Raw genomic sequence first — 19,009 nt, forward strand, 5'->3', positions numbered from 1 at the left:
AAGAGGCTACTTATTTTGACGCCATCCTGGATGTTCCTTTCAAGATCATTGTCCCAAATGTGTAAAGACCTGGACGCTGTTGCCATGACTACTGCCAGTTTCAAAGCAGCACTTGGTGACATGAAGCTTCTTTAAAATACTTATTATCGGTATGTTCATACTGTCTCTCAAAAAGTTAGCATCTGTCAGGGCAAAGTGAGTTTTATTGTTTTTGGAGAGCCTGACAACAGATATGTCAACTTTAGGAGGCATACCCCTGAACCTGATTTCATCAGGGAGAAGAGGATGCTAACCTCCCGCATTTGATTGTTGCTTATCTGGGCACTCCTATTCACCGATAGTAATGTCCAATGTCCAATCATCATCATCACCATTTATTTATATAGCGCCACTGATTCCGCAGCGCTGTACAGAGAACTCATTCACATCAGTCCCTGCCCCATTGGAGCTTACAGTCTAAATTCCCTAACACACAGACAGAGAGCGAGAGAGAGACTAGGGTCAATTCTGATAGCAGCCAATTAACCTACTAGTATGTTTTTGCAGTGTGGGAGGAAACCGGAGCACCCGGAGGAAACCCACGCAAACACGGGGAGAACATACAAGCTCCACACAGATAAGGTCATGGTTGGAAATTGAACTCATGACCCCAGTGCTGTGAGACAGAAGTGCTAACCACTTAGCCACCGTGCTGCCCCAATGTCCTTAACCTTCTTGTGTAATGGGAATGATCTGTTCTGTTTCTTGCTCCTAGAAGAAAACATATCTTTTAGTGTCTGTTTTTCAGTTAATTCTTTAACTTCCATTGTTTTATGGATGGACTTGGTAAGGCTGTCTACCAGGTCTGAACTGAAATTGCCCTCTTCTGGAATTTACCCATAGCTCTAATACCAAGCTATTAAATATGTCAGACCCATATTATTGTAACATGTTATCTTCCAAAAAACCTTCCTTTATGTTAAGACTTGTCACACACATATTACTGTAACATGTTATCTTCCTGTTAGGAACAGCAAGTAACTGCTGTTCTCTTTTTGGCTGCTGCACTGTTGTTTTCAGCCTGAGTGTAATCGCCTGAACTCCTCTCACCTATCTGACACCTGCCCTGATTAGCTACTACTGGTTTAAAGACCTGTCAGCTTGCTTGCTTCTCCGTGCTCCTGGTTCTGTGATTTGTCTGCCAGTTTCCTGATTGATAACCGTTGTGACCTCTGCCTGAATACTGACTTTGCTTGTTTGCTTGTGGCCCTTACTTCTACTTGGATTTGGACTCTGCTTTTTCATCTGATAGATCTCCTCCCATCCGCAGGATTGTGATGCCAGCTGTCCGCTTCATCAGGCTCACCTGTGTCTGCAGTGTTTCACAGTACAGATTTACTGCTCCATCTTGCTCCGGCATTTTCCCTAACACTGTGCTGCTCTCCAGCTCCACCTCACTCAGGCCACAGCTGGTACTACACCATCCTCTACTCCACACTGCCAATATGTAATACTGGTGGAGATTGGTACTGTATCCTGTTACTACTCAGTGTTCCTGCTTAATTTGGTCCAGAAGTATCTCTGCTCAGCTTCCCACTGTCAAGTCCTCTGTGGTGCCTACCTACTGGAGCTAAGTTATCACTACTTGAGAATAAGTCCTGGGGACAACCGAGTGTCGGTGAAGATATCCGGTTCTATGGGAAAAGGGGGTTGCTATAGGTGAAGCTCTCGTCAACAACAAGTTCTGATAACTCAACTCATAGGGTGATTCGTGACACTTCCAAAAAAGCTTCCTCTATGTTCAGGCTTGTCTGAGAGTGGCATCTTTTAGACTGCAAATGATGAAGATCTTAGATATAAAGGTGTATTCCAATGCAATTTTGATCCATTAATTAATTCCAAGATCGGGGTGGGTGGCTGCTCTTACTCACTTTGCACACAACTTAATTCCCAAGAAAATCTGTCTGGGGGCTGCAGATTACAGGCTGTTCAAAACAAGACCCTGTTCTTTGCAGGCTTAGTCACTTAGAAATTTTCCATAAATAAATGTTGGCTAATAAAACTCCAAAGGAACTTAACACGTGTCTAAAGTAGAAGATCAACATAATTGAGGAGTCCTTAGTGGACAAAATTCCTGGTCCAAATGCGTTCACTATTATTTATTAACAGCAGTATTCTGGTCTGCTTCAATCCATTTTGTTTGCAGCCTTAGAAAAGTGTTTATGACGAGGTCCCTCTACCTGCAAAGTTGCAAGTTGCACATATCATGGTGATACCTAAGCCAGGTAAAGATATCTCACATTGTGCCAATTATAGGTCAATCTCTCTGCTGAACATAGATATTAAACAAGACGCAGTCCTGGCTGGCAGGCTTCAAGTTTTACTCCCCCAAATTTCTATCAAGTGGGCTTGGTCCCAATGAGAAAGGCATGGGTTTAACAAGATAAAAAAAACCTGTCTCTGATTGCATATGCTATAGTGCATCACATTCCTATCTGTCTCCTGTCAATAGATGTTGAAAAGGTGTCTGTCAGGGTTCACACTAGAGACGGGCGGGCTCGGTTCCCCGAGATCCGAATTCATCCGCATTTAGCCTATCCAAGTACCGAGCCGAGCACGCTCGGTACTCTCCCACCCATTCGGATTTGAAATCGAGGCAAAACGTCATTGTGGCGTATTCGTATTTCTGAGCTCGATTCTCGCGAGATTTGAAAAGCATAAATACCAGCCTCCACAGCAATCTATCGCCATTTGACAGAGGGAGAAGGCAGGGTTAGGTCACACTGGCTATATCAGCGCAGGGACAGAGCAGTAATTGGACACATTATTGTTTGTATGCAATACCATTGTAATCTTAATACCAGCTGTTACAGCAGTAAGAGGAGGATAGAGGAGGGGTTTTTTGTGCAGTTTCTGGCACTCCAAGTGCTTTTGGGGTGTCCCCCATTCTTTTGCATTAATATTTCTGGCTGTCAAAAGTCCTGTTTGTCAGCAGTCTAAAAAAATAATATTTAGCACTCCAAGTGCTTTTGGGGTGTTCCCAATTCTTTTGCATTAATATTTCTGGATGTCAAAAGTCCTGTTTGTCAGCAGACTAAAAAAATAATATTTAGCACTTGTGACAAAACGAGTGTGATATGTGGATTATAGCAAATACTTTTTATAGCCCATGCTTTGTTCCCTAGCTCACCAGACTACAAATGCATTGTCCAATAACATGTGGCTAAGGGGACATTGTAGTTCAGTGTACATATGTATATTGTGTATTATCTATTGATGACTTGCAGTAATGTTATTCATTGTCCGTAAACGGAAGCCAGGAGGGTTATGGGTAAAGATCAAGTGGTGTCCAGGATACAGGTGAGAGGGCTGGAGCTGCATTCATTCTCCCCCCTCCTTCCTCTACAGGAAGCATGGAACAGCTGGGGACCCTGTGACATCACAAAGTAGTGTAAGGGGTTAATTTTAGGAGGGGCTCACTTCTACCTTATCCTTGGAAGTAGGGGAAGCCAATTAGCATCAATTGTTCTCCTTAAGACTAGTCCAGACGTGCTGTTTGCATCCCAGCAGGGGGATTTTGTGAAAGGACATCTCATCTTCACTGTCCTGTCCAAACCCCCTAGTCCTGCACTGACCAATGGTTAAGAAGAATAGACCCAGGGGTTTGCCCAGGGAGGGGAAAGACTGTGGAAATTAGACCTGGGATATAAGGAACGACTCTAGGGGGGAAGGGTGGACATTCTGGGATTTCATTCATAAAGGTGCAAGATCTAGCATTTGAGTTGTCGTTCTCTAAGTAGAGTCTATATATGCAGCTGAGAGAAATCCATGGGTCGTGAAGTCTGGACAGCAGGTGACTATAATTCCTGAAGCTATTGGGGTAAGGGACAGATAATGTGGTAAATCTGCCTGGCATTTATTTACTGTGTGTACATAATATTCTAGTGTTGTTTGTATGACAATAAATATACTGTTGTATTTTTATAACTGCCTTTTGGCTGAGTGACTATACGAATCCTAGAAGGTACTGGGTAGACTTCCCTGGCATAGGAAGGCACCCATGGGTGGCCAGCCAGCGTGAAGTGGGTAGCATTTGGCCAGATACACCCAGTATCTTCACATTTTTGGTGGCAGCAGTGGGATCACTCAGTCCCAGATCCTCTCTGGGTAGAGCTGCAGGGGAACTGTATTGTGATACATTCCAGGGCTCTGCAAAGCAGTTAGCACTAGAAACCAGTTACCACATTATCCTGAACTTACTCCTAAAGGCTTTAAGGCAGAAAGTGTCACGAAATGCGCTGTGGGCTTTAGGCGAGGGGAGATGCCGCCTAAGTGCCGATTTGATAAGGGGAAGCGCACCCCGCCAGAGGAGAGCGGAAGATGGAACCGTGTCTCAAAGAGGGGAAATCACAGTGAGGTGATCCCTGGAAGTAAAATGGTTGTGAGCTCTAGGAACAAGAGAGCAGATCACAGCCCAGTGCTGAAAAAGTTCCCAAAGGAAGGGATTAAGCAGCCCAGTACACCCAGGAGAAAGGTGTACTGGGATGAAGGACTGTGGGAGTGTCTGCAGGATGGGGATATGGATGTGTTGCACCACCCCACCACAATGCAGCACATTTTGGATTATTGGGATGAGGAGTGCCCAAAGATTATTATGTGGGAAGGAGCCAGTCTACAGGAGAAATTGGAGAACCTGTTGGATGTGTTCCTAATGTTGAAAGAGGAGGCAAGTGCCTGTAATTTTCGGGATGAACCAGAATGGGATGATTTTACACATGAAGTTATTTGTACTATGCAGAATCTGGCCAAGGGAGAATCCAGATACAACAATAATCAGCAGTACAAACAAGACGTAAATGGACTGTTACAGCACAGGGACATGCCTGATGAATCCCCTGCAAATGTACTCATAGAATCTGTCTCATTAGCAGATTCTACAGATCCACTAGAGACAATGAGTATGAAGGAGCTGATAGTGGAATGCCAGATCCGGGGTGTACCTTACCTGTACTGCACGCACAGGGATATCCTCAAACATCTTTTAAAAGATCAGGAGAATCCCATCAATGCCTTCAGTGTCTATAGGAAATGGATGCTCACTTTGGGTCCCCACATACCTCTCTGGGAACAAATGCAATGTCTGCAACAGAGTTTTGAAGAAGCAGAGGATGAGGTATGGCGACAAGGACTTACGGACACTGAAATGTGGCAGGATCAGTGTTATCGAGTGAATACTGAAAAATGCCAATTGCAATATCTTTTGTCACACTCTAAAAAAATGGCTGCTCAGTCTGTTAATCAGGGGGAGGTCCATCCCAGTGGATTATACACAGTTGCCCAAGCTGCTATCTTGGGGGAGACTGGAGAAGAACTGCTTGGTGAGGATGTTGTACCTCTGACTACTCAGAAAGAATTAGGAGAAATCCTCCCATTTGGGGACTTGGATGGAAAAGAGCTACCAAGTAAGTACCATGTAGTAGCATCTTCTAATAATTTGCCAGTGTTATTGGAACCTGAGACTGTGTCTGAGTTAGAACAGAATTACAGAAAAGACCAGTTATCCACCCCTGTTGTACCTGAAAATGTATTGGTTAATGAAGTAACACAGGATACCGTATGTGTGCTCTCCAGAGCAAGTGATGTACAGCTGTACCCAATTGTGGCAGAAGAGAATCATAAACTTGCTCAACATATGATCTCAGCAGAAATCATGATTACAGACTGTAGGACAGAATTAATGGGAGAGGATAAAGGAATTGTCATGTCAGAGGCAGATACACCCAGTATCTTCACAGCACTCCAAGTGCTTTTGGGGTGTCACCCATTCTTCTGCATTAATATTTCTGGCTGTCAAAAGGCCTGTTTTTCAGCAGTTTAAAAAAATAATATTTAGCACTCCCAAGTGCTTTTGGGGTGTCCCCCATTCTATTGCATTATTTTTTCTGGCTGTCAAAACAAAAGTCCTATTTGGCAGCAGTGTCAAAAAAATATATTTAGCACTTTCAAGTGCTTTTGGGGTGTCCCCCATTCTTTTGCATTAATTTTCATGGCTGTCAAAAGTCCTATTTGTCAGCAGTATCTAAAACAATTTGTAGCACTACAAGTGCTTTGGGCTCATAATGGATTCAAAGCAGTCCACATATGAGCAGAATCAGCAACCAGGTTCTGTCACCAGTCCTGATGGTAGTGTTCCCAGTACGTCATCTGGGAAAGACGATGTCAAACTACACAGTCTTTTGAAATCAGTCAAAAAAACACACACCCCAAAAATTGTTACCGTGTTGAAGCGAAAAAGAAGTGTAACTAAGGAAAAGTTAAGTGCCAATAAAGAAAAAAAATTGCCAACATGCCATTCTACACAAGCAGTGGCAAAGAAAGAATGAGGCCTTTGCCTTTCTCTATTAGTGGCAGATCCAAAAATGTTACTGAGCCTTCTTCTTGTACGGACACTCGTGACCAAGCAAAACCAAGTAATTTGGAGTCTAAAAGTGGTGCACGAGCTGAAAGCCGAGCTGCAAGAAAACAGTAAGGCATTAGAGGATAATGTATGGTTTGAATCAGAAATGACACCAATCCCTGTGGAGAGTTCATCCACCAGTGGTATGTCTAATCGTAAGCATTCTGTTAGTGACAGGGTACCCATAAAGAAGGTTCCTTACAGTAGTTCTGCTGATGTGTGCCTTAACAGCCCGAGTGTAGCCGGTGATACACCAATTGAGGATGCCACTTTTGAATTAGAAGAGGATGAGGGGGAGATTTGTGTAGGCGACGAGGGCACTAATGATGATGTTGATGATTATGATGCAGACAGATACCAAATTGTCTTTCTCAATTTCTATTTATATTCTAGACTCTATAACGGCTGAATAGTTTTCTATTTTACTCCTAGTGGAGAGGGGGTCTGATGCAGACAGATACCAAACTACCTTGGTCCATTTATTTTTACTTTCTAATTCTACAGTCTATGCAGGCTGTTTTTTTTCTATTCAACTACAAGTGGAGGGCGGGGAAGGGGGGGCATAGATAGCCACCAAACTACCTTGGTCCATTTAATTTTACTTTCTAATTCTACAGTCTATGCAGGCTGCTTTTTTTCTATTCAACTACAAGTGGAGGGCAGGGGGGGGGCATAGATAGCCACCAAACTACCTTGGTCCATTTATTTTTACTTTCTAATTCTACAGTCTATGCAGGCTGCTTTTTTTCTATTCAACTACAAGTGGAGGGTGTAATATACACCCAAAGACGATGGCTACATTGCCAATAATCAAAGATGGAGGAGGTAGACAACCAGGTTTGTCTGTATAATTTGCAGGCAAGTGTTCGAATTAAGGACGGCCTACCAGGGATTAAACTGTTTTTTTCATAATTTATTAGCTTTAGAATTACCTCACTTATCCAAGAAACTGGTGGAGCACTAAATTAGGTTATTTTAGACCAAAAAAATTTTATTTTTTACAAAAATGGCAAAACAAAACCAAACAAAACCAAAACCAAAACAAGCAATGATGGTTTGGCAAAACCAAAACCAAAACCAAAACACAACGGTAATCCAGATCCAAAACCAAAGCAAAACCAAAACAGTGAGCATCTCTAGTTCACACAAGGTTTTTAAAATGTGTATTAAAACAGGTAAATTTAGGCACCATTTACATAAATTATAAGGTGATAGCCTGCCCCCGAAATCCATTTGCTAGAGTAAAAGTAAATAGTTTTATGTAATCCACAATCCTGATCTACAATATTTCTGATCTTATATATCCTTGCGATGGAACACCTTGCTATAGCGTTTAGGAATAATCCATCTGTTCACAGTGTAGATCTACAATTGGGGTCACATAAAATGCAAAATTTGTAAATGATTTGTTGTTGTATAAGGAATTTGACTATTTTGGATTCTGTTCGCAAATGAACAGATGAATGGAGGTCTTTGCCATAATGGATTCAGAAGTACGAATCATGTGCCATATCTTTTTACTTTTTGTTTTGTTTTATATTTTACATTATTTATTTCAGGTATCTTTTATCTTACATGGGATTGTATATCTGTCTGCTTATCTGAGACTTTTCTGTGCCTTTGTCACCTACTGATTGAATTGTATTAGGTTTTAATATATTTTTGAATCATAGGCCTCGAAACCTGTCCCCACCCTGTCATCACCATCCATGCCTCACACTTTATTTTTTTAATGTATTGCTTAAAAATGTGTAAAGCCAATAACAAAGAATGCTTAAAAAAGATTGTACCAACTTAAACAGCTGTTAGGTAACTTTCCAGTTCAAATTGTGTGCATACTGTGGTTCCTCGCTCATGCTCTCTTTTTTATGGAGCACTGAGTAAGAAAAAAAAACAATTCTTTTAAACAAAATCAAATCTAAGACCATGAAATGTGCAAAACCATATTTCTGCAAGCAAGCTATGATAATATTACTGCACATATCAGAGTCTCTGTTGTTCAAACTGAGGAAAATGATTAAAGAAGTGAATATAAAATTGAGCATAATTGTTTCCTTTCTGAGAGGGCACAGTCTCTGCAATGAAACCATGGTAACAGAACAGACTTATTCAGGTACCTGGCTGCAGAATGATCACACTGCATATAGAGCAGGTTTGTGCACCTAGCAACAGATTCTTGCCAACTGAGTTTCACTGCTCTTAGCTTTTATCCCCTGCGGTTGCCCTCTGAGCCCCCAATCCATAAAAATACACTCAGAGTACCCAAATCTCTTTCATAAAGTGTGCAATAAACAGAACATAATATAAAAGTAGACATAAACATGCAATTAGTTCACATGAGCTTTGAAGGAATACAAAAGCTGATGTCCTTTGGCTGTAGAGCTGTTGTGCAGCATGACTCATCTTTAGCTGTAGTATTTTGGGTGCTTGGTTTAATTAGAATCTGTGCATCAAGCTATAAATCTACAGCCTTTACATGGATTGTGTGAAAATGCACAGCACAGCATTGTACCAGAAAGGAAAATTGTGGATTTAACAAGCTTGCATTATTCAAAACTGTAATTTTAGGCAGTATGTACTGTGTAGGTACGTGTGTACATGTACGTGTGTTACTACATACAGCTATATTTATTTGTTGTACTTTACAGTTCTTTGTGAGACATGTGTTGGAACTTACTTTATGTCCCTTCGCAGCTCTTACGATGAGCCTTTTATATGTATACTTGTGCTGTGCTATAAATCAAGAGACTATATCACTACCAGCCTGATGCTATACACTCTGCCTAAGCTGCATTCCAGAGTATTACTTCACCAGGCTACATCTCCAGGGCAGATCATCCAATCACTACCAGAAGTAAGACTGAGATATTACTGGGGGCCTCTAACTGACGGAATTACAACTATCTACTGCAGGGGCAGAAACGTGCATGCTCGACCCCATACGAAAATTTGGGTAGGTGTCTGTCGATGCCTTTCTTACCTCTCAATAGAGCAGAGCTGGAGGGCCTCTTCGATGCTCTTTAGAGAGCAGAGCAGGAGCCTCTGGAGAGAGTGGGGGTGACCAGGCATTGTCGTTCTCCCTTCACCATTGGGCTCCGCAACCGCACTCTCTGCACCTCATTTTGTTACTCCCCAGAACCACTAGAAAGATACCCAACTGTATTACAGGCCTGCTTCTATGGCTAGCACCATCCTAGGACATTTTCACAATGGGAATCCTTATTAGGGTTGATAACAAGCCACACTTGGTGCCTGTCCCTAAAAGTTTGAGTCTACACCATTGTTCATAGATTGTAGTCTGTTATTGCAACTCTTTTTGGTAAAGCTTTTATTCACTGAAATATGTGCTTTTGTGATTACTATTAATTACCACACAAATGGCAACACCCTCACAACTTGCACACTATGCACAGAATGTTGGTACCTGTGAGCTACTTAAAATTGCTTTTAAAAGAAAATGTACCAAAATGTAAAATGTGTACAGTGGAAACAAAAGCTATACGTTGAACATCCAGTTTCCTCAGGGCTTTCCTAGAATAAAAATATAAAATATTACTATTACTACACAATGGGGGGGTCATATGAATGTATGAGGCCTTATACTACAGAAAATAAATATAATTAAGCTAACGTTGATTTAGGTGTTAGTGGCCTTTTGTATACTTAGACAGTATTCTCTGTTTTGCAGTCACTGCCTCAAACTTTCCTTTATAGTATAAAAGACCACTAACCTTTACTTTAGACACTCCAACATTTATCAAAATGTAGTCAGGGAACTGGACAAGTGTGGTACACATATGGCCAAAAGGGTTTATCCAAGGGGAGGATGTGCGCTGGTCACATGACCCTCATGTCCAATCGTGGAACAGATTTTTTAAAAAAATGATGTGCTATAGCCACCTGTTCAGCTCTCTTGACAGAAACAATGGCAACAGCAGAGACATTCAAAATTAATCTGAAGGAGAATCATGCTACCAACATATAACTTCAACACCGACTGAATGCAGACAACCTAAACTAGTGGCTCTGAATAGGATCCAAGAGGAGCTTGCAAACCAGGAATTTAGCAAAAATAGTGAAATTTCTCTTCTTTTACACTGTCCTGGACACTCTTTAACTTGGCAGAAGGCTTGGGTTCTACACTGTCACAGGATAAGACACCCATTCTGTCCTAAAAATGTGTCTAGGCAGTAGATATTGGATCCTTAGTACTCATCTTCCACCTGCTCTGAGTTGGCAGCAAGCATCCTTCATTTTAATGGGAAGCCTATATACTTTCCTCATCTCTATAGCACACTGCAATGTAGTTAAACAAGTGTACATCAATATATATTGATTTTCTTTATAATAATTTTGGTCTTCCATCTCATTTAGCAATTTTTTAAAATGCCATTTTAAAAAAACACAGTTTTCTACAAACTTTGTAAACAGCAATGACATATAATATATGTATATATAAAACAATGTAAATATATTGTTTTAATTAGCTAAAACATACCATGTAGCATTTCATATAATCTAACTTTATTTAGCCTATATTTCAATAAAGCTTACAAGTTAATGTCACATACAAAAACCATGCCAAGGGTGCCATATGTAAAAGCCATAGTAGCCTCCAAAGAAATTAACCATATTCTAGAAAAATAAAATATAAAGTAAAGGATTATTGTTTGCTTCACATTTCACATCTTTGCTAATAATGTTTGTTTAACCTATTGGTATTCTACATATCAGCAAATGGTAGATGGACCCCTGCTTCCTCATTCTCTACTTCAATAGTCAATGGGCTATGTTATTGTAAAGTCAGATTATGAAGTAGACAGCAAACCAACACAATATTGGCCACTGTTGCAGGTGTGTAGAGATGTGAAATGTGAAGCAAACAATAATCCTTTACTTTATATGTGATATCTTGCTGTTTACATCTTGTATCAATAAATTTGGTTTTATATCTGTAGAATTGTAACTGTTGTACTTGTGTATTTTAATGTTTTCAGCTTTCTACAGCATATACCACTTTGGTATGTAAAGTATCTCCTGATATGAAAAGTTTCTTCTTCTACCCACCTCTGCTATAGTCTTCTTTGTATAATGTTTCCCTTATGTAATATAAATCTAGATTTAAAGAAAAACGTTAAAATTCAAGTTGTTATAAGTCTTTAGAAAAGTGGCATACAGGGTTTGGGAAAAGTGATGGTTTGTATTCTTACCATGTCAAAAATCGAAACAGCGATGTGTAATGTTACACTTTGTAAAACAGCGGATTTCCGGAAGTTTTCAAGCAGTTTAGTAAATCATGCGGTTTATCAAACCACCTAAAAATCCTCCTACAATAGGCATTTTTATAAAACCGCTCTTTAGGAAATCTTCCCCCTAAAGTATTTCTCTTGATATTCAGTGATTGTATACCTAGTTTATTTAATTTATGCACAGTGGTACCTTAATCACATTTATGTAATTTTTACTCCATAAGTATTAATCACATTCTTTAAATGCACAATGTTAGATGAGGTATTGTCAGGATCGGCCTGCAAGCTTATACATTACATTCTGCTTTGCATGGCAGCTCCTGCCTTTTTGTCCTATTATTGTATTGTATTGGCAGTACCTCCACTCACCAGAGGTGCTGCTATTGCGCTTTATTGTGTGCATTAGGGGTTAACCTTCCTGTTCACTAATCATTCTATGCACCTGGGTGTGGTCCATTTAAACCTGTTTCCCCCCAGCACACATGTCTGGTTATTGTTGTCCTATCCTGATGTCAGATCCTGTTGTTGCACCCTGTGGAATCTTTCTCCTGCCTTGCTCCTGTGATTGTATGCTGCATTGGGATCTATCTCAGCATACAATCTGCTGACCTGTTCCTTATTTGTACCTGGGACTTATCTGTGCATTTCCCTGTGCATGCTGCCTGGAATATTTCCTCACCTCCCATTTACTTGCATCAGCTGTATATCTGGTAAACTCTGCAAGATATTATGTCATCAACTGTTCTCCAGCAATAAACATTGTTTGTTTTTCACCTATCCATGACTCCTCAGCTGTATTTCTACTCTGATCTGTGACAGTATAACCAGCCCACAAAACAGCTTTGGAGTCAGGTGAAAGTTTTGTTTTATTCTGGGACCTTTTTTCTGCAATCAAGTTTTCATTTGTTTTTTGCAACATGTCTGTTTCACCAATCATGGAATTGCCACTGCTACAAACTTTACAGATGGACATTATCTTGCTACGCTCCCAGCTGGCTAAATTTTCTACCTTACTTTTGGACCCACTCAGGAGACTGTCAGATTCTGTCTCTCCTAAATCAGAAGCTGCTGAGCTGTCTCAATCCACCTTCTCTGCTGATGAACCTGTGCAAACAGCACCTCTTAAAAGTGCTTCTACAAATTTGCTGTTTTCTATGAACTATGGGGTAACAAATCCCCAGTAGACAGGTGGTCCACGCCCCCATCTGACCGAAGAGGAACGGCGGCGCAGGATAACATACAAGTTGTGTCTCTACTGTGCCAGCAATGCACATTTCTTGCAGGACTGTCCTATCCGTAGACCACGTCGGCCTACTGATCCATCCCCTGTTGCTTCCCCTCTGTATTCCAAAATTAGTTATGCTCCCCCATTTCTTTTCTCTGGGAAGAGACCCAATCTGCCAGCTCCAGTCGCCTGTCCTAAGGCGCCAGCTCCAGCCGCCTGTGGCGAGGTGCCAGCCTCTGTCTCCTGTGGCGAGGTGCCAGCCTCTGTCTCCTGTGGCGAGGTGCCAGCCTCTGTCTCCTGTGGCGAGGTGCCAGCCTCTGTCTCCTGTGGCGAGGTGCCAGCCGCTGTCTCCTGTGGCGAGGTGCCAGCCTCTGTCTCCTGTGGCGAGGTGCCAGCCTCTGTCTCCAGTTCCGAGTCTTCAGCCGCTGTCTCCAGTTCCGAGTCTTCAGCCGCTGTCTCCAGTTCCGAGTCTTCAGCCGCTGTCTCCAGTTCCGAGTCTTCAGCCGCTGTCTCCAGTTCCGAGTCTTCAGCCGCTGTCTCCAGTTCCGAGTCTTCAGCAGCTGTCTCCAGTTCCGAGTCTTCAGCCGCTGTCTCTGTTCCTGAGCATCAGCTGTATATCTGGTAAACTCTGCAAGATATTATGTCATCAACTGTTCTCCAGCAATAAACATTGTTTGTTTTTCACCTATCCATGACTCCTCAGCTGTATTTCTACTCTGATCCGTGACAGGTATGAGGTATGCGATGAGGTACATGATCACATATACAAAGCTGCTTCTCTCTTGTACGTGTGACCACATACTTTGTTTTTCATGGTTTCGCCATCTCCAACAGTGTTATAGGAGTGCTCTGGGTCACGGCGGTTTCCTCATCTTCATCTTTCAAAGCTTCGTCTGCAGGGGCCGGTGACACACCTATTTGTTTTCTCAGGTCTCTTAGCTGTTGTTTAAACTGGGCATATTTATCGTCCTGCCTCAGGGCCTCTCTATTATTCTTCTGAAGCAGTGTATCTCTCATTTACAAGCTCTCTTAAATCTGGGATCTCATCCGGTTGGTCACGTTTTAACTTAAGCTTGGTCTACTCAACTGCGTCTATATATTGGTTTAAATCTCTGTTCCATGCAGTGTATTCCAACATGACAGGTTCCATGCTGCCCACATGTTCCATGTCACAGTCTGTCTGAAGCAGATGTAATGCCACTCCAGTTGTAATATCCATTCCTGTGTCTACATAAGTTTGGCAGTTCTTCAGGGATGAGAGGGAGGTATCCACAAAGGAGGAGATTAAAGATGCAGCACGAGCAGACATGGTTTAATAATGTAGAGTTCATTGACAGCACTGTTGGGCTTAAGGCAGCTAAGCTGTTGGTAGCTTGTTTTGTGGGGGCCCAAACAAACAAAGCACTTCAGCCACAAAAGTGGCACTCCTTGTCGCTGCAGTGTTTGCTTTGTTAAACTGTACATGTCCTTTTCAATATCTTACATAAGAGTGGGTTGGAGGGCCCAAGGACAATTCCATCTTGCACCACTTTTCTTTTCTGCCACTGCTGTGTGGCAATGTTTCCTAGATGTGCTAGAAACTGCCGTGTGTTTGTGTCATTGCTCTGTTGCTTAGCATCCAGCCAGGTCGCTGCAGTCTTTGTCCGAAAGTGGATGAAAATAATATTGTAACCTGTGAGGTGTTCAAAATTGACTGGAAATTTTTGTTATTGAGGTTAATAATTATGTAGGAACAAAAAAAGAGCAAAATTATGTGATTTTAGCTATTTTTCTAAAAAATACAGATCCAAAACCAAAAGACACGAGGGTGGTTTTTCCAAAACTAAAATCAAAACACGAACTGAATCCAGATACAAAACCAGAACCAAAACACGGGGGTCAGCAAACATCTCTAATTATTATAGAGTACAATAGTAATTAGAGGTTGTAATTGTGTGTTCTTGATTTTTTTTTTATAATGTTCCAATGGAAATGTATGATGTCAGCAGAAATTGATGATGTCAGTCCAAATATCAAAATAGTATCCATGAGGAGGATCATTTCTCTGTTAGCTCACTGCATCTGTACAGAAAAAGAAAGAAAAGAGAACTCCTGTACATCATGTTGATGTGCTGTCTTGGATGGATGTGGGTGGATTGATAGGTTATATATAGAATGCTCTATTTGTTCAACAATGGGCCTGGTAATATGCACAAATAGAAACAAATAGAAATATTATAATGAGCGCCAACGGGTGACTTTTGCATATATTTAAAGGTGATCCCATGATAAAATCCATGGAGCTTTTTATATGTGCACAACAGTTTTTGATAGAAACATACTCACAATTTAGATTCTGTGTGCAACTGACTGCTTCTTGTCCTCAAAATTGGAACCTTAGGCTGTTATCACCAGCCGGGTTTCAACAATAGTGACATTTATAAACATCTATTCAGACATATGCCATGTCCAGAAATATCATTTATTAATGTACCATATGTAAAGAGGGGTTCATTCTATACCTGCATGAAGATTACATTGCTTACATCTGCTACCTGCTTCACCGAGAAAGAAATAAAAAAAAATCCCCCAAAAACTTTTTTGACAAGCTTTATAAATGTGGTACTCTTCCCCCCCCCCCCCCCTCCCCGTGCATCTGAATGCTGTGCGGCGGCCCTGACAGGTATGGTCAGCGGTCGCCGCACAGTTTTAAAGTCATTTAGTATTCTGTGGCGCCCTCCAGAGCCCGGCGCCCTAGGCAAGTGCCTAACCTTGCCTAATGGGAGCGCTGGGCCTGGGGCTGGGGGTGTCATAATGTTTCTGGGGGGTCTCATAATGTGTCAGCGAGGGAGTGTCATAATCTGTCCTGGGGGGTGTCATGATGTGTCTGGGGGGTGGCATAATGTGTCTGGGAGGTTTACGTGATGTGTCTGGTGGCTGGAGGTTAAATGATGTGGCTCATGGTGGCATGATGTGATCTAATGTGGGTGGGGGTAGCCTGATGTGTCTAGGGGGGTGCTGTGGTATGGCTGGGGGGTGGACTGATGTGGCTGGCATTGGCATGATGTGGCTGGGGGTGGCGTGATATGGCGTTATGAGAGTGATAGTTATGTAATTATTATTATTTTTATTATTTATTTATAAGGCGCCACAAGGTTTCCGTAGCGCCGAACACAGTACAAACAATGGACAGTACAGGGAATAACAGTACAGAACAATAAACAACTAGTACCAAAACTTCAGAGGCTCCATGCAAAGCAGATGTAATGGAGTAGGAGCAGAAGAGAAGGTAGGGAAACAGGAGGGAGGGAGAAGGGCCCTGCTCATAAGAGCTTACATCCTAAAGGGAGGGGAAACAGACAGCCGGCACAAAGGGAGTCAGAGGAGGGGAGCAAGCGTGCACCCCAACAGAGGAGGAGCAAGGGGATTGGAGCGAGCAAGGAGAGAGGGTTAGGTGGAAGGCTGGTAGGCTTTAAGGAAGAGATGAGTTTTGAGTGGAGAAGGAGCACAAGTTAGGGGACAAACGGATGGAGCGTGGGAGATCATTCCAGTGGAGGGGGGGCAGCTCGGGAGAAGTCTTGAATTCTAGAGTGGGATTAGGTGATCAGAGTGGACGAGAGGCGACGGTCATTGGCCGAACGCAGGGACCGGGCGGGAGTGTGGATGGAGAGAAGGTTGGAGATATAGGGGGCAGTAGAGTGAGAGAGGGCCTTGTAGGTGAGGGTAAGAAGTTTGAAAAGGATACGGTAGGGGAAGAGGAGCCAGTGAAGGGCAAGGCATGTGGATGGCGTGATGTGTCTGGTGGATGGCATGATGTGGCTGGGGGTGGCATTATGTGGTGTGATGTGGGTGGGGATAGTCTGATGTGACTGGGGGAGTGGACTGATGGGGCTGGCATTAGCATGATGTGGCTGGGGGTGTCGTGATGTGGGAATAGCATGATGTGGCTGGGGGGTGGCGTAATGTGGCTGAGGGTGGAGTAATGTGGTGTGATGTGGCTGAGGGTGGCATGATGCAGCTGGTGGTGGTGTGATGAGGCTGGGTAGGGGCAACTCAGTATTTCTAGAGGGGGATTTCCATTCCACACTGCCAGAGTGTATGCAAGGGGCGTGGCTAGTATTTGAGACAGTGCTAGGCTGCTCTCCATCTGCTCCCATCCCCTTCAAATACACAGACAATGGTAGCCCACTGTCCTGATTCTGGTTGGGTAGTCCCAATTGTATGTGATTGCACCGCTCATTCTGGACTTTTTTCTGACTGCAAGGATTGTTGGAATGGATGTTCTTCTGCACACTATACTTCTTATTAAGAGCTGCATGCATCTTACTGTATTGCATGTTGCTTGCTCTTAATGAGCAGTACAGTGTGAACAGGGCCGTTGCTAGGGTTTTCGGCGCCCTAGGCAAAACACCCCCCCTTCCTGCCCCGCCGCCCCCCCCCTCCTGCCGAACACAATAAATAAATAAATAATTAAATAAATGATTAGATTTTATTTACCTGGTCTGTAGATGCAGGGGGGCTCTTCAAACCTCTTCTCTTCTCTTTTCTTTTCTTTTTTTCTCTTCACTTCTTTTCTATTGCTGCTCCTCGCCTTCTTCACACAGGAGGCGGAGCGATGCATGCTGGGAGAGGAGGGGGCATCTGGAAAGAACTTTATTCACACTGTCTGTCACTGACAGACAGTGTGATAATACAGCAGGCGCCACCGGGTAAAGACCTATCACCTGATCTCTGATGTCAGGGATCAGGTGTGCGATGCGCCGGGCAGCCCGGGCGCATCAGAATGAATTTTTGACAGTGGAGGCGGACATTGAAAAAACAGCGGCGGCACCCCGCCGCTGCTGCACCTATCTTCCATAGGTCCCGGCGCCCTAGGCAACTGCCTAAGGTTGCCTAATGGGAGCGCCGGGCCTGAGTGTGAAGCAGGACATACATCCCATCTATCGTGGCAGTCGGGACAAAGTCCTGACTGAGCGGGATAGTCACACAAAATCAGGACTGTCCCACCAGGATCAGGACTGTTTAATAAACAGAGCCATTACCACATTACCAGCCCCGACATTAATAGCATTCACATCTAATAAATAGTCCTCCTTACCTCAAATCAGTCCCGACATTAAATAAATAGTATTCCCATTTAATAATTAAATCTATTTCCTCCAAAGTAGCACCAATATTAAATAATTGATATTCACAATTATTAAATAGCGCTCCTTCTCTATAAAAGCAGTCCCACATTAAATTAATAAGCCCCAAATCACCTAAGCATTGATTAAATGCCATTGCTCCTTCTTAAATTAATAGTCATTACTATGACCCACATTCAAATAAAAAAGTCTTCACCATTAAATACATTGCCCCACCAACATATTAATATTTACCACCTACTATTAAGTGATTACTACCCATCCTAACCATTAAATTAACACCCAGCCCCCACACTTATTGCAATAAGCACTCACTAACTTCTTCCATTTGGATCTGTAAATTACAGACCCTTCTATCTTCTACTTCCTGCACTATCACATGGTGATCTGTAGATCTGTGGCTGGTCCTGAGGACGAGTCCTGGCTGGAGGTGGGGGGATTCTGGGCAACTGGAACCCCCCTAATTGTGCTCTTGCTGGGGAGATGACGTGATGTGACTGGTGATGACATGATGTGGCTGGGGATGGCATGATGTGGCTGGGGGTGGCGTGATGTGGCTTGGTGTGGCATGATGTGGATAGAGTGTGGACTGATGTTGCTGGGGGTGGTGTGATGTGGCTGGGGGATGGCATGATGTGCTTGGGGGAGTGGCATGATGTGCCTGGGGGAGTGGCATGATGTGGCTGGAGGAGGGACTTGATGTGATGTGGCTGGGGGCAGTGTGATGTGGCTAGGTTGTGGCATGATGTGGCTGGTGGGTGCCATAATGTGGGTTGGAGGGTGGCATGATATGGATGGAGGCTGGCATGATGTGGCTGGGAGTGGAGTGTGGTGGGATGTGGCTAGGGTGGTGTGTGATGTGGCTGGGAGGGCGTGATAAATGTGATGTGATATTATTACAAGTATGTATTATATACTGCGTGAACTGTGTTATGTACTGTGTTTACTTATTGTTCGGTTTTCCATATCTCAT

Source organism: Mixophyes fleayi, chromosome 3 (assembly GCF_038048845.1).
Source record: "Mixophyes fleayi isolate aMixFle1 chromosome 3, aMixFle1.hap1, whole genome shotgun sequence".
NCBI classification, from domain to species: Eukaryota; Metazoa; Chordata; class Amphibia; order Anura; family Limnodynastidae; genus Mixophyes; species Mixophyes fleayi.